The following is a 10,000-nucleotide window of genomic DNA, read 5'->3' as shown; positions in this document are numbered from 1 at the left end:
AAAGAGACGGGAGAAAAACAATCAAATACCGGCTAAGAGAAATCAAAAAAAGGAAAAAGACACTTCTTTTAACCTTCTATCATTCTCACAAGCTTTCTTATTCATGTGTTTTCTTTGACCCCGCAACTTTAGATTTTTTCTCTTCGCGCACACCACAGAAGAATCACCGACACACGACTCAACCACAACCACGCCCGCTACTCATACGATAGATGCAACACATCACGCCCGTCACTAGGTCGGCTTTCGCCTGCGGCTTAGGATCGACTGACTCATGTCCAACCACTGTTCACATGAAACCCTTCTCCGCGTCAGTCCTCCAGGATCCCTCTGGAGTATTTGCTACTACCACCAAGATCTGCACCGACGGCGGCTCCGGGCAGGCTCACGCCCACAACCCTTCTACGCTCACCGTCGCGACCCCCCTACTCGTCGGGGCCTCAGCGCCGTCGCTCTCTTCGAGCTGACACGGACGTTATTCGCTCTGCCGACCGACGGCCCGGTATAGGCACGACGCTATAGCGCCTCCCATTTTAAGGGCTAGTTGCTTCGGCAGGTGAGTTGTTACACACTCCTGAGCGGATTCCGACCTCCATGGCCACCGTCCTGCTGTCTTTAGCAACCAACTCCTTTTCGTGGGATCCGAAATGTGCGTCGTTTAGGCGCCTTAACCGGGCGTTTGGTTCATCCCACAGCGCCAGTTCTGCTTACCAAAAATGGCCCACTGGGCGCTCAGATTCAAATCAATTGCCGCGGCCTCAATCAAGGAAAAAGGCCGGGCTTCTCACCCATTGAAAGTTTGAGAATAGGTTGAGGTCGTTTCGACCCCAAGGCCTCTAATCATTCGCTTTACCGGATGAAACTCCGTTTGTTCTCTTTGCGAGCACCAGCTATCCTGAGGGAAACTTCGGGGGGAACCAGCTACTAGATGGTTCGATTAGTCTTTCGCCCCTATACCCAACTCCGACGATCGATTTGCACGTCAGAATCGCTGCGGACCTCCACCAGGGTTTCCCCTGGCTTCGTCCTGGCCAGGCATAGGTCACCATCTTTCGGGTCCCAACGTGTGCGCTCTGGGTTCGTCCGGCCGACTCGACCAAACCCTTTTAAGGGGGAAAGATCTCGCGAGCATTCGGACGCCCTGGGGTTGCGCCCGCTCTGTTCGAGACGGGATCACCCCTCGCGGATGCACCCTCATCGGGGCCGCTTCACTTTCATTGCGCCTCGCGAGTTTAGTTTGATAATTTCTCGACGACTTGCGCACATGTTAGACTCCTTGGTCCGTGTTTCAAGACGGGTCGGGTGGGACCCGACTTCTACTCTCCGCTCTGGGCCTCCACAGGTTGAGCACCGCAACTTTTTCTCTTTTACAAAAAAAAGCTACGACACCTCCCGGGAGGAGACAGGTCACGACCGGGCAGTACTGTTGGGAAACGCCGCGCTCGTCATCGCGGCACCCGCGAAGGTAACCACGAAACTCGCTAACGGACGCCCCGTGTAACAGACACCCAGTCGGTCGCGGAGTCCTACTAGGCCCCCCACTTGCGGACCTTGGCGTGGCTATTGCGATCGCAGAACGACTTATGCAAGAGAGCCGCCAATTCAGGCAGTCTCCATGCAGCGTTAAGGGCATACAACCAAGTGCCGGGAGCGGGGACTTGTTCGACCTTCGAGGGCCCACCCGTTTAACCCCCTGAACGGTTTCACGCACTCTTGAACTCTCTCTTCAAAGTTCTTTTCAACTTTCCCTCGCGGTACTTGTTCGCTATCGGTCTCGTGGCGATATTTAGCCTTAGAAGGAGTTTACCTCCCGCTTAGGGCTGCACGCTCAAGCAACCCGACTCTTGGGAAGGGATCCGATGCACGGTCTCGGCTCGTCTTATCTACGGGCCTGACACCCTCTGTGGGTTGCTCGCCCCGTTCATGGAGACTTGGACGATAGATACCGGACAGACGCGCACGATCCTCCCGAACACCACATTCCTCGGCACCCGCTCAACCGGGCGCGAGGTTCGGTGCTGGGCTCATCCCTGTTCGCTCGCCGCTACTAAGGGAATCCTTGTTAGTTTCTTTTCCTCCGCTTACTGATATGCTTAAGTTCAGCGGGTAGTCTCATCTAAACTGAGGTCAGAATGAATTGTTTGTTTTCAAAAGGAGACAACACTTTATCTAGCTCGGCAGACTTTGGCGTTTTAAAGCCGGGAAAGATTGAATAATTGCCGGTTCAAATTTTTTTTTTTCGAAATAAAGCGAGTCTCTCGTTATTCGCAAAAATTAATTTACGAAAAGTGACAGGGCGTCCTGCGGCTTTTTGTATTGAAACAACGCGTCGTGCGCGAACCAAGCTTGCATAACGAGCGGTTAGAGTGAGTGATAATTCGCGGTGGTCGACACTTCGACACGCCCGGCGCACACACACAACTAAACTCGCGTTGAAGCGGTATATCGCGCACACGCAGCCGACACCTTGTTCGAGAAGATGTGTTTATTTCTAAAATTTTTTTTTGAGTTGGCTCAAAAATTTCCCATCTGTTTTGCCATCGAAAAAGGTTTCTTTTGAATAGAGAGGAAAAAAACAAAACAGGGCGAACCTTCTTTTATTTTTCCCCCTTTTTTGTATTTGAGGCATCGCGGACACTTAAGTCGCGCGGCACCCAGACGTTAGAGATTCGGGAGCTTTTATGCGGTCAGGCCGGGTGAAAAATAAATCTCGCCGCGACCCAACATGCAAAACCAAGACTGAAAAAATCTCTGTTCGTTCATCATTCGACCGACCCTCAGTCAGATGTGGCCCGAGCGAGAAGCTGGGCCGCCATTTACGTTCAAGATTTCGATGCTCCATGTGTTCTGCAGTTCGCATGGATTAGCGCACTTTGCTGCGCTCTTCATCGATCCACGAGCCTAGTGATCCACCGTTCAGGGTCGTATATAAAACGACATATTCGTTTTCTTCTCTCTTTTTCTCCAACCCGCCCAAGCAAATGAATGCGAGGGCGGAGAAAGAAAGCCAGAAAGAAAATGTTCCGATAAACACTCGTACTAGAATTTGGGTTTAGTGTGTTATTGTGATTTTGAATTCTTCCTACTTCATCGAGAGGGCGAAGGGCAAGCTTAAAAAACATTCGGTTTTCAACGGCATAGTGTCGGGCTTTGGAGTGTTAGTCTATACGACGCACACGCACGCAACCACGAGTATCTACGCCCGAAAAGAACGTCCAGAGTAAAGTCTCACACTTTCGTCCCCCACCGAGAATCAAAAAATCCCGAAGACGAAGAGAGAAACAAAAAAAAACAATTTCGATTGGGCGTATCCGCTTTAAACCACCGCGCATCAGAGCGCCTGATACCCGTTCAAAATCTTGATGTTTTTTTTTTTTCCGACTCTCCATCCACCGAGTTTTTATTTTTCAAAGTGTTTGATTTAGGGACTAAGACTTTATAAAAATCTCCTTTATTGTTCCTTCGGTACTCGCGGCCCAGGCGGGCTATCGTATTCTTCACTCTACTAACGTCAACACTGTGAGCGCCGCTAAAGGTCGAATGAATCTATAGAGACATTCACCATCGAAGCAGGAAGAATTTGCTCACGGCCATAGACCAAATCGAAAGACTTAGTGTTTTTTTTTGAGCCGAGAGGAAAGAAAAATCAATTTGAAAAGGCGAATCCGCTTTAAACCACCGCGCATCAGAGCGCCTGATACCCGTTCAAAATAAATGATTTTCTTCCGTCAACCCACACATAGTTCATACGATGTCTTACGCCGAAAGACTTTTGATGGGGTTTTTTTGTTTTGCAACTTTTAGTTGTTTCGTGCTCAACCAAAGCCATATGCGCAAAACATTTGTCTTGTTCGTTTATGATCCTTCCGCAGGTTCACCTACGGAAACCTTGTTACGACTTTTACTTCCTCTAAAGGATCAAGTTCGACCATCTTTCAGTCTCGCCGTTGGTAGGCACCGCACGGGCAGAGATTGCTCCCCACTCGACGGCACCCCGACAAGCCCGTCCGAAGGCCTCACTAAATCATTCAATCGGTAGTAGCGACGGGCGGTGTGTACAAAGGGCAGGGACGTAATCGACGCGGGCTAGTGACCCGCGCCTACTAGGGATTCCTGGTTCATGGGGATCATTGCAGTCCCCAATCCCAACCACGAAGGAGGTTCAGCGGTTACCCGGTCCTTTCGGACAGGGAGAGTGAAACACGCTGATTCCTTCAGTGTAGCGCGCGTGCGGCCCAGGACATCTAAGGGCATCACAGACCTGTTATTGCTCACTGTCACGCGGCTGGGAACGCCGCTTGTCCCTCTAAGAAGACTGCGTGACGGACGCGAGAGCAGAAGGTATCGCCGGGGATGACGACGACCGAATAACAATAGAGCCAGCCCCCGCGAGACATTCCCGACAAAGCCCCCCGCCATACCTCATCCGCCAGGCAACCAACCCGTGAAGGCCGTACACCCGACGAACAGAGCACAACGAAACCAAGCCGAGAGATTGCCTCACTAAAGGAACCAGTCCCACCCGAGACCCGAATCGCCGCCACCTGATCCCCGACGCCTCCGTACTCCCTTCGGTTTCAATTGATAAAACCCGTCACCTATTTAGCAGGCTAGAGTCTCGTTCGTTATCGGAATTAACCAGACAAATCGCTCCACCAACTAAGAACCGGCCATGCACCACCACCCACCGAATCAAGAAAGAGCTCTCAATCTGTCAATCCTTCCAGTGTCCGGGCCTGGTGAGGTTTCCCGTGTTGAGTCAAATTAAGCCGCAGGCTCCACTCCTGGTGGTGCCCTTCCGTCAATTCCTTTAAGTTTCAGCTTTGCAACCATACTTCCCCCGGAACCCAAAGACTTTGGTTTCCCGGAAGCTGCCCGTCGAGTCATTGGAGTAACTCCGACGGATTGCTGGTTGGCATCGTTTATGGTTAGAACTAGGGCGGTATCTGATCGCCTTCGAACCTCTAACTTTCGTTCTTGATCAAGGAAAACATTCTTGGCAAATGCCTTCGCTGTTGTTCGTCTTGCGGCGGTCCAAGAATTTCACCTCTGTCGCCGCAGTACGAATGCCCCCGTCCGTCTCTATTGACCATTACCTCGGGTCCAAAAGTAAAAGACCAGCAAAATCGGACCGAGGTCCTATTCCATCATTCCATGCTGCGATATTCAGGCGTTGGGATACACCTGCTTTGAGCACTCTAATTTGTTCAAAGTAAACGTTGCCGGCCGCCCGAGACACCCGGTGAAGGGCACCCCCGAACGATTGACTGGGTGGAGCGAATCGAGTCAACTACGACCAAAATTTAAAAAAGAACCCGAAAGAACTTTCCAACTCTGGCCGCAGATACAACAACGACGCACCGACCACCACTCCGGCGATGTTGTCCGACCGTGAAGAGAGTCGGGCTTTGACACCCGGGCTCCAGAGCGTGAAAACGCAACACCCTTGATTCAGAGCGGCGCCGCCCGGCCGAAGACAGACATCCGACTACGAGCTTTTTAAACCGCAACAACTTTAATATACGCTATTGGAGCTGGAGTTACCGCGGCTGCTGGCACCAGACTTGCCCTCCAATGGTTCCTCGTTAAAGGATTTAAAGTGTACTCATTCCAATCACGGGGCCTCGGAAGAGTCCCGTATCGTTATTTTTCGTCACTACCTCCCCGTGCCGGGAGTGGGTAATTTGCGCGCCTGCTGCCTTCCTTGGATGTGGTAGCCGTTTCTCAGGCTCCCTCTCCGGAATCGAACCCCGATTCCCCGTTACCCCGTTGCAACCATGGTAGGCGCGTAACCTACCATCGACAGTTGATAAGGCAGACATTTGAAAGATACGTCGCCGGCGCGAAGGCCGTGCGATCGGCGTGAAGTTATCCAGAGTCACCAAAATTGGTACGGTGCGCGAGCCCGAAAGCCCGGCCCCGACTGGTTTTGATCTAATAAAAGCACCTCTTCTGCGAGCCCGAAAGCCCGCAGTCGAGGCTCGAGTGCATGTATTAGCTCTAGAATTACCCACAGTTATCCAAGTAGGATGGAGTGGATCTAAGGAACCATAACTGATTTATTGAGCCATTCGCGGTTTCGCCGTCTAGCGGCTTGTACTTAGACATGCATGGCTTAATCTTTGAGACAAGCATATGCTACTGGCAGGATCAACCAGGTATTTCGTGTATGTTTGTTTGATATGCATCCGGCGAGTTGCGGGTTTTTATTTCGCCCACGCATCACCAAACACACACCAAATCAACACGTTTTTCGTTTTTTTTCTTTTTCTTCGGAAACTAAAATTTTTGATCGCAACGCCTGGCGTGTCACAGCGAGTCCCAGTGAAGAGAAACACCGATCCGATCCGTTTGTTGGATTTTTTTCATTTCAATTTCCAAAGTCAAAGACCATTCAACGGTCTATGAGCCCCAAAGTGAATCGGATTCATTCGACCGGTCTTGATATATTCATCAACTTTTTTTCCGTATTACGGTTTTCGACGGTCATATGTGGCGTGCTGTATGCTCATAAGTCAAGCCTGCTTTACTAAGCTGACAAGCATACATCTTTTAAATTTTTGTGGGCTCAGAGTTTTATTTTTATTTTTCCACCGCCGAGGCACACTCTCGCATCACCCCCGCACGACACACACACACACACACACACCTCACCGCTCAACGGTCACACGAGGCAGAATTTTTCCGCAAAAGACTTTCGAAGAGAAAGAGAAAACTCGGAACAACCCGCGGTCAGAGGCCAGCATAGAGGCATCGTATAGAAAGTCATGGGCGGAAAAAAACAAATCATTTCAAGTCGAGACAAGCAACCAGACTACCCCTATAAAAGTGCGCAATTCTTTAAGAGTTCACCCGAAGAATGACCGAGATCAAGTATGCACGAAACGAACATATTCCAAGGGCAGCTGAATAAGCGATTCTGCGCCGAAGCGCGAGAAAAGCAAGCGGTACACCGATGGGGATCGTTTTTTTTATCGTGTTAGATTCGTTGTTGTCAAGCAAGGATTCTCAAAATGTTTTTTGCATTGCACCCAAGTTTCGTACTGATTACTTGTCGCAGACCGGTGACTGTCAAAAAAAAAATTTTTTACGTTTTTTCTTGAGAGGTCACTGCCTACACACAACTCCGGGCGGGCCGTACACTCACAGCCGTTTGAATTCTCCCCTTCGTGTGTCATGGCCATAACTGAGCGTACATCTTACCGGGCGCCGAGTTGATCTGGCTTGTTCGATGAACGTTCGGGATACGTACAATCGATATAGCTCCAACCCGTAACTCGTTTGTAATTACGCCGGCCATACTCAGCGGGCGCTCAGCTCAGCTCTCGATATCTTCCGTCGAAGGGAAGTTCGTAGTAAAAGAGAGTCAGAGTCGACGCCACATTTTGCGGTCCTCGCATCTCATCCGATTTTTGAATTTTATAGATTTGCCATCACTTCCACCCAATTCTCTCGTATATTTCAATCTCTTGACTTTGTCCGACCGGGCCGTCTTCGCCCCCCTTCCAACTCCGTCCATCTCCACTTCTGTGTTCCACACAACGAGCTTCCGTCAAACGGCAAAATGTGAAATATGCGCACGCACCGCACGAAATAATTTGAAAGCGTTCTGTTTGGTGGCTTTTTTATTTTTTATCTCTCGGCTCACACACACACACACACATTTCCCGCCTGAACGGTAATTTTTTTTTGATACGGTGTCAAAAAGTGAAAAGACGCGCACCATTTTCTTTTCTCTTCCGTATCGTCGCTGACGGGTAAACGCTGATGGTTATGATGCCGTAAGTTTGGAAGAAAGAATCTTTCCCGTCTTGTCTTGTTACGGTAAAATAACAAAGAACAAGCGTCCGATTTCTCTCACAGACGGCCACAGACAAAACCACACGTGCCGAAGAAACGAAACGTCCGAAACCAAAAAAATGTTTGACGCGCGCACCTCTTCTGAACTTTCGACCAAGAGTCGTTGGATCGAGTGACGAGCTTCTCAGCTGTCGCACCAATCGGTGAAGCGGGCGTTTGAATTCCCGTCCACATCGCGGTTCGGATATATTTTTACATATACCGACCATCGGAAATTTCGAAAACGGTTTTAACCGAAGGAATGATATTTCACACACCGACAGCTCATCGAGTTCGTCTCCGTTCAACGGTTTTTTTTTTTTTAAGACTTTTTGATCGCATGGGGCTAAACTGGTTAGAGCAAAGCCGCGATCCAAGCAGTGAAAAAAAAAACAAAGACAGTGCAAGCGCGATCGAACGGAATCGAAACTAAAATCATGTGAAGTGGCGGCGGAAAGGAGCTCAGCTACGGTGGAAATGAAACTACAACTAACGCCGAACCGGACAACTTCCCATTCTGCGTCTTCGTTTCATTTCCCAAAGCTCCCCGTCGATACCAAAGTTTTTGCGTCGAAGCTACTAAAGAAATTTCGCGCTTTCCTTTTCGCCTCTTTCGCCTTCCCTTCGATATCTATCCAACCACCGGCTTCGACTTTATTTCTTTCACCCGTCTATTCGCCCGATAGTCGACGGTCGGCCATTCTTTGGTATCGGCCAGGCGGACTAACAAGAAGTAAGACTCGTTTGAAAAATTTGGACCGGGCTTTACAATCGCTGCTTGTCGTAATGTCGCAAATTTGAAAAAAATTTTCAATTCGAGAAACCAAACTATTCGACACTTCGAAAATTTTTGGGACTCTGAAAATTTTTCCGAGTTTAGGAATCGAGACCTCTTCTATACTAAGGAAAACCACTAATGTTCCGCCGCATAATGTCTCCGTTTTCCGGCTCATTTTTAGCGATTGGACGGGGACATTGCCCCATCCAACCGCCAGCCGACTTTCAGGAACCGTCGTTTTCAAAGTTGGGACTTAGAAAATTTTCGACGAGTGGGAATTTTTTACGGTCGCAAGTCATCACGACACGCCCGACCAACCCATTTGAGAGCCGCCACGCCTCGACGGTGTGACGGCTTTTTTTCGAATCGACGGGTCTCGCTCACCTCCTCTCTCGCGCCGACCAGAGGCCGGGCGAGAGAGTCGTTGCCAAAACACCGTCGTCGGAAATGGGAGAATTTGAGTGGGGAATTTTTTACGGTCGCGAGTCATCACGACACGCCCGACCAACCCATTTGAGAGCCGCCACGCCTCGACGGTGTGACGGCTTTTTTTCGAATCGACGGGTCTCGCTCACCTCCTCTCTCGCGCCGACCAGAGGCCGGGCGAGAGAGTCGTTGCCAAACACCGTCGTCGGAAATGGGAGAATTTGAGTGGGAATTTTTTACGGTCGCGAGTCATCACGACACGCCCGACCAACCCACTTGAGAGCCGCCACGCCTCGACGGTGTGACGGCTTCTCTTTTCGAATCGACGGGTCTCGCTCACTCCTCTCTCGCGCCGACCAGTGGCCGGGCGAGAGAGTCGTTGCCAAACACCGTCGTCGGAAATCGAGAAATTTTCATTTCCATTTCCATTTTTTTTCATCGGCCTTTATACGTCCAAGTCCCGCCAACCACGTCACTACCACGTCGTCGGGACTTAGAAAAATTTTTCAATTTTTCGGACTTAGAAAATTTTTCAACTTTCTTTTTTTCGACAACCTCTTCCCTATATAGGAAAGTAGTGGATGTTCCGGGCAGTAACTGTACGAAAAAGTCGATTTCCGAATTTTTGCCGGACTTTCACCTGAGCTCAGGCCGGGCCGCCCGCTCAACTGCCGCCCGGTCACCACCAAAAACCGGTCTTGGAAATTTTCGGACTTAGAAAATTTTTCAACTTTTTTCTTTCTCGACAACCTCTTCCCTATATAGGAAAGTAGTGGATGTTCCGGGCAGTAACTGTACGAAAAAGTTGATTTCCGAAATTTTGCCGGGCTTTCACCACGAGCTCAGGCGGGGCTTACCATCACACCCGCCGACCGGTCACCACCAAAAAACCGGTCTTGGAAATTTTAGGGACTTAGAAATTTTTTCCAACTTTTTTCTTTCGCTCTTTCTCGCCAT

At 49.9% G+C, this 10,000-nt stretch overlaps 3 non-coding genes across 3 annotated transcripts in view; all 3 read right to left on the bottom strand.

Annotated features, from left to right (window-relative positions):
- The window catches only part of LOC124319563, a 4,576-nt gene extending 2,446 nt beyond the window's left edge, over positions 1–2,130 (bottom strand). Inside the window, exon 1 of the ribosomal RNA XR_006913263.1 lies at positions 1–2,130. This exon is cut by the window's left edge and continues 2,446 nt beyond it. This is a non-coding gene — a ribosomal RNA (large subunit ribosomal RNA).
- Positions 2,131–2,771: 641 nt separating this feature from the next.
- LOC124319566 lies at positions 2,772–2,924 on the bottom strand. The gene has a single exon (XR_006913266.1). It is a non-coding gene; the product is annotated as a 5.8S ribosomal RNA (ribosomal RNA).
- Positions 2,925–3,855: 931 nt separating this feature from the next.
- Positions 3,856–6,161, bottom strand: LOC124319561. Its single transcript, XR_006913260.1, has one exon. It is a non-coding gene; the product is annotated as a small subunit ribosomal RNA (ribosomal RNA).
- Positions 6,162–10,000: the final 3,839 nt, after the last annotated feature.

This window comes from Daphnia pulicaria, unplaced genomic scaffold (assembly GCF_021234035.1).
Source record: "Daphnia pulicaria isolate SC F1-1A unplaced genomic scaffold, SC_F0-13Bv2 h1tg000183l, whole genome shotgun sequence".
NCBI classification, from domain to species: Eukaryota; Metazoa; Arthropoda; class Branchiopoda; order Diplostraca; family Daphniidae; genus Daphnia; species Daphnia pulicaria.
This window is presented reverse-complemented; position numbering and strand designations above follow the sequence as displayed.